The following is a 6,940-nucleotide window of genomic DNA, read 5'->3' on the forward strand; positions in this document are numbered from 1 at the left end:
GGGGGCCCATGAGAGAGATGTAGGACACCCAGACCAGTTCTTGTTTTGCTTCTCTAGAAATGCAGAATGTTGAAAAACTTTGAAGGCCAATGTGTTCTTCCGAAGGCAGTCCGATGCTCTCCCACTAGGCAGGCAGGACACAGAGGCCTGAAGAGCCATGTGGTTGGACAAGGCCAGCTGAGCCAGAAGGCCACAGGAAGATTAAGAGAAGCAAGGCCCCCAAGGGCTTGAGGGCTCAGGTTGGACGCTGGGAAGTGAGACTAGCTGTCTTCATCCTCCTGGTCCTCATGCTCATCCTCTGAGAAGTGAGCTTGCTTCTTTGGAACATTCCGTGCAGACAATGGGCCAGGTTCTCAATACAGTCCGTCACGAGATGCAATCTTAGAAAGAGGACAGATGGTATCAGGAGGTTGTGAAGCTGATGCTGTCTCCATGGTACATTTCCTGTATCTTCTGTCCATCAAAAGACACCCGTGCAGTGTGACAGCATAGTCTTCAGGTAGACCACTGCGGGGATCTCCATCTGACAGAATGAGAGCCAGGGGCAGATGGATGTGACCCCGATGACCTGCACGTTGGTGTGGACCATGGAAGTCGCAGCTCCTGCAGCTGTGTATGGTGTGCTGGCCATGGGGAGGAGTGGTCAGCCTACTCACCTCCATTGCCCTGAATACTGTTGATAGGGTGTCCATCCAGGTAGACATCTACGGTGGACAAGCATGAGGAGGGGCCTCTGAAGATCACCATTTCATTAAAGGCTTGGTAATAGGTGACCTGCTTTCGGCCCTCTTTGTCCAGGCCATTTTCACTGAGGCCATTATGATACCGTCAAGTTGAACCTACACCACAATCGAAATTTGAAATCAATTTAATGGTCCTGAATTATTGCAAGTACTTTTTATTGTTAGCTTGCCTTGTTTTGAAGAACATAAATTTTATTATTATTATTATTATTATTATTATTATTATTATTATGCTTTGAATGACAATAGATTTTTTCTCATCTAAGAAATGCTATAAAATTGATATTACAACACTCAATGGGCAGCCATAAAGTATACTCAAAAGAACAAGTGCAGTTACTTTCAGGCCCTACAAGTGCTGGATCAATTGTCCACACTTTTTATACGCTCTAATTGCCACATAGTAGACTTCGCGTGTGTGGCGCAGTGGTAAAGCTCCTGTTTTGCGCGCATGAAGTCCCCGGTTCGATTCCTGGCAGCTCCTACTCGTTTTAACTGTTCCCTTTCAATTCCCGGATTCTCCAATGCGTTTTAACTGTTCCCTTTCAATTCCCAGAATCTCCAACACGTTTTAACTGTTCCCTTTCAGAATCTGTTCACTTTTTAACTGTTCCCATTCTGTAAATATTCGCACAAGGTGTGTCCGTCTTTAACTTCTTGTTATGAGCTGATATTTGCATAGCTACATAGTAGATAAATTTCCTCATCTGTCACATGACAACAATGTTCATCTACAATATTAGGACATATCGGTAGAGACCAGCATAAGTCTGGTGAAGAACGTGGTCTCGCCTCAAGGGATATGCTTTCTTATAAAAAAGAATCTAAGCTCTGCTTTCCTGCTGGTGGCCGTTTCTCCGGTGGGTTTGATTTCTAGGGGGATAACAAGGATGAAGAGTTCTTGTAGTGAGAGAAAGAGAGGGAGGGCTGGCCGGAGCCATTGCTGGTTACTGAACACAGGAAGCATTTGTGGTTGTCATGGAAACCTGGGGTCATAATGACGACCGGTTTCAATGGCTACAGTGCAGGAAGTTTAGGCATGTTTCACCAACCTGCATTTCAGTAAATCTTTGCTCCACAAGCCGCGGAGATCAATCGCCACATTTGTGCTTTATGTGAGCCGCCTGTCCCAGTTAGGGCTCAAATTAATACACAGAAACTTGTATTAGGTTCAAATGCTGGTTGGCCAATGACTAGGATTAACATCTATTAGCTCTGTCTTGATTATCATAAATCTATATATTTTATAAGACTTATTTTATAGAGGATGCCTTTTGCTGGCGCCCTCTCTTGCCGGTGGCTCACATCCCGCCACTGGAGGAAGCTAAGAGGAAAGGAGACACTTCCTGTTTCTACTTGCTTGAATGATTCTCCTTGCTATGTCACTTCTGCCCTGGATCACCATATCTCTACTACGTTTCCCAGAAACTTCTTTGACTCCTAGTCCTGTCTAACTTTCTGTTTCATTGGCCAAACCGAACTTTATTCAACAATCAATAACATAAACATACACAGAAGTACTTCCACCATCAAATCTGGGGTTAACCTAGTTTTGTTTGTTTTTTTTTTCCTGTTGTGGTTTTTGGGGATTATTTTTTGTTGTTTTGCTATTTATTGTTCCTTGTATATTTAGTGAAGGCTTTGGAGAAAAACCTTGCAGTTTCTTCCAGAGACGGATTGCGCATCTTGGGCAGCTCTCTGTAGCGGTGTTCTACAGTCCTATCATAAATCCATGCTATGTAACCATGGTAGTCTCATAAGCTCACTACTACAAATCACAAATTCCTGAAGGGAGATACATTATTTCCAAATGCTGAATAATGTCTATTGTGGTCCCATTTAAACCATCTTAGTTATGCTTCTCAATTGCTTCCCTTCTAAGGAAGGCATTTAGCTTTGAGTGAAATGTATGGAGACAAGGGAGGTCTACGTCTCAAGAGGCATTTCCCCTGTGCAGGAACAGTTGCACAACATGGTTGTGGATGAAGTGCGACACAAAAATCGCTACCCTCAGGGCATTTCTTCTGTACCCCTCATATTGAAAATCCTTTCTTTTCCTGTACAATATATCCTGATTACAGTTTCCTCTATCTTTACTACCCCATGTTCCTGCCCTACTCCCATGTCATCTAGTCCTACCCCATTTGTGATTCTGATGGAAAAGAAAAGGCTTCGGGCAGTTGGAACAACACATCACTTATTTAATTGAACTAAGAAACAAAAACTGTGACATACAGGGTGGAACAGGGAGCTAACAGAATGAATGGAGAGAAGTCAGAAAGGCAAAAGAATCAGAGACCCCCTGGTATACACAGTCTGGGTTTCCATGAAGATGCTAAGCTGAAAGCTGTGCTGTTTATACAGAGGACCTGGGGCAGAGTCATGCAGGATCTGCGTATTCTGCTTCAGTCTCTATGACTGCATATGAGCTTTGTTCAATTAATTTAGAGTCTGTGTTCTCCAGGTGGCACCATCCCCTATGGCCCTTACAAGTTTTCTACCTGTGCCTTTCAGGGTTCTATGATCACTCAGAGAAGTTATTTGATGGAAACATCATAGAGACATCCATTTGATATCTTTTTGTTCCAAGGTCTTTCTGTCTGTCTGTCTCTCTTGTGTTCTATCTGTCTCTGTCGAGGCACACCTAGGTAGTTTTGAATTTATGGGTATTGTGAGTCCAACAGGAATGCACATTTTGCAAGTGTCATTTTGGTAGCTGATGGGTCCTTGTGGAACATGCCCAACACTGGTGTCTCTGGAAGGAGAGGTAGATTGATTCCAATATGGATTGATAGTCACTCTAAATCAATGGAGAAGAGACTGAAGCAGTAAACACAGGGAAAGCAAGAGTATGTGCCAGGACTTCTATGTATGTATCATGCCTTTAGTATATTGGGAGTACTTTTTATTTGCATTTTTTGAACCTCTGATTGTGTCAACAAGTGGGTCTCTGAGTTTTGGATGTGTTTTTGGACTCTTTTGCTCCTATTGGTTTACATTTCCAACTTCTATTTGATAGTTGTGGTTTGTCATATTCTAATTTCTTTTGTTGTGTGTTCCTCTTATCGCTCAGGATCATGTTATTTTCTTGTTTTAAACAAGTTCATTTATTGCAAGAATCTGAAAATAGTAATTAGGCCTTCATTAAGAACTAATGGATTTTAAATATTAATGTGAAACATTAAGACTTTGCATGAAAATTCAATGTGTTCTGAGTCATATTGTAGCAGCTTGCTTCTAGACTTGTCAACACTTGCTTGTTAGATAGGGAACCATGCTCCAGACCCTTCCTTCCTCTGCATCACAGTTGAGGCCTCTGTGCTCACAATCACATATGAACAGCACAGTCTAGGGACAAGCTACGACAGCCAACAGCATGGAAGTCAGGCCACATAGGGCATCATAGGGGCTGATATTAGTCAACAAGGGCACAGTATGTTCTGACTTTAACAGCAGAAGATAGTTCAGCATGTTCTCCCCTAAAACTGCCTGCCACCTTTTTGAGCAGCATGAGACAGAAGGGTGACTTCACCCTGGAAGCCAATGGAAGACTAGGCAGTCCTCCCTTCATACTCCTACCATGAGAGGTGAAGACAAAACCGAAAGCAGATACCTAAATGAGGTGAGTGGGCTGACCACTGAGTCCACAAAGGTGCCACAATCCTTGGGGCAACCATATAACTATTTATGTTACATACATGTCTTCCCACAAGGATGTATATGGTTGCTGCTCAGATGCAAGCTTAAGATTCTTTTGGAAACAAAAGGAGAGGCCCACAACCCTGATGATAATAGTGAGGTGACCTCAGATAATTTCTATCCACTGTTTCAGGAAGATTGGAAGCACAGAGCCCTGTCCTGGATGTGCATTGGGCTGCACACATTATAAATACTGAAAAAAGGGCAGTGTCTTCTAAATCTTCACAAACCATGTACACTCAAATATGTACACAATGAGTTCAGAAAGTTTAAAAGAACCTCTAAAGAGTTTACACAGGATTTAAGTTGTCTCTGGAGCTGCTTCCCTGTTTCAGGAGGTTGTAGTGTTGTCAGATACCTGTGCAAGGTGTTGCCACTGTCTTCTATGAAAGGAGTCCTAAATATTGGGCTAGACTCAGAGACAGCTATCAATCACATGCCTGGCTAACCCATAGAAAATCTGCCACATGACACCAAGAGATGCAGGAGAAAAGGTACCTACCAGCTTTGGGAGAAAACACTGCATCTAAAGGATGATTTCTGATCATAACTTTTAATTATTATCAAATGGTACATCAATTCATTTTGAGCTCCACAAAATTTCAACAGAATTATATAATGGAATTCCTGACCTGGGATCTCAGGGGGCCCATGAGAGAGATGATGGACACCTATCCGAGGCCGGAACTTCCATGTGGTTAGACAAGGCCAGCTGAGCCAGAAGGCCATGGGTAGAGCAAGCTATGGAAGGCCCCCAAGGGCTTAAGTGCTCAGGTTGGAGGCTGGAAATTGAGACCTAGCTGTATTCATCCTCCTAGTCCTCATCCTCATCCTCTGGAAAGTGAGCTTACTTCTTTGGAACATTCCAGTGCAGACACTGGGTCATGTTCTCAATACAGTCCGTCACGGGGTGCAAACTCAGAAAGAGGACAGCTGGTATCAGGAGGTTGTGATGCTGATGCTGTCTCCATGGCACATTTCCTGTCCCTTCTGTCCATCAAAAGACAGCCGTGCAGTGTGACAGCATAGTCTTCAGCTAGACCACTGCGGGGATCTCCATCTGACAGAATGAGAGCCAGGGGCAGATGGATGTAACCTCGATGACATGCACGTTGGTGTGGATCATGAAGTTCAAGCTGCTACAGCTGTATATGGTGTGCTGGCCATGGGGTGGAGATGACCTCTCCATTGCCCTGTACAGTGTTGATAGGGTGTCCATCCAGGTAAACATCAACGTTAAACGTGCATGAGGAGGTGCCTCTGAGGACCACCATTTAATTTAAGAATTGGTATTACATGACCTGCTTTCGGCCCTATGTGTCCAGGCCATTTTCACTGAGGCCATTATGATTCTGTTAAGTTGAACTTATACCACAACCTGATTTTGAATTCAAGTGGATAGGCATGAAAAATTGCAAGTACTGTTTATTGTCAGTTTGCCTTGTTTGGAAGAATACAAATTTTATCATGATAATAATTATTATTATTATTCTTTGAATGACAATGGATTGTTTTCTCATCCAAGAAATGCCATAAAATTATTATTAATATACTCAATGGATGTAATAGCCAAGTAGTATACTCAAAAGAATCCATGCAGTTCCTTACAGGCCCTGCAAGTACTGGGTCATTGTCCCACACTTCATATATGCTCTAATCCCCTAAGTACACTGGATGGGGATGTAGCTCTTTGGTAGGGCTCTCGCTTTGCATGCGGGAGTCCCCGGGTTTGATTCCCAGCATCCCCAAACATTTTTTTTAACTGTTTGCTTTCAGGATCTATTCTCTTTTTAATTGTTCCATTTCAGGATCTATTCGCACAAAGTGTGTCAGATTTTAACTTCTTGTTATTAGCTTATATTTGCATAGCTACGTAGTGGATGAAATGGCTTAACTGTCACCAGACAACTAGTGAGGTGAGGAGAATGTGGTCATGCCCACAGGAATATGCTTTCTTATCACAAAGAAACTAAGCTCTACTTTCCTGCTGGTGGCAGGTTTTCTCGTGGGTATGATTTCTAGAGGGATAACAAGGGTGAAGAGTTCCTGTTGAGAGAAAGAGAGGGAGGGCTGGCCGGAGCCATTGCTGGTTACTGAACACAGGAAGCATTTGTGGTTGTCATAGAAACCTGGGGTCATTATGGCGACTGTTTTCAATGGCTACACAGGAGATGTCCTGGAAAGGAGAATTCATGCTGTTTTACTGAGTGAGCTTCTGGGTTCCCAGATGTGAGTACCTGAATTTTCCTGAAGGTGGGGAGGTAGATGCAGGGATCCCACACCCAAGTAGGTTCACTCTCCCTTCGAGATTTGCAGCCAGGTGTCTGCAGAAGGAGAGAGAGTGGGGAACATTCTGCCTCCTGCATGTGCTGTGCTGTCTGGACCTGGCTGTGCTGGAGCCATAGGAGGAGTGTTCTGGGGGAGGGAGCAGCAGGGAGATAGACAATAGAGTGAGCTCTCTCTGATCCCAGCTTGCTGCTCCCTGAAAAGGGATCAGA

Source organism: Cricetulus griseus, chromosome X (genome assembly GCF_003668045.3).
Source record: "Cricetulus griseus strain 17A/GY chromosome X, alternate assembly CriGri-PICRH-1.0, whole genome shotgun sequence".
NCBI lineage: Eukaryota > Metazoa > Chordata > Mammalia > Rodentia > Cricetidae > Cricetulus > Cricetulus griseus.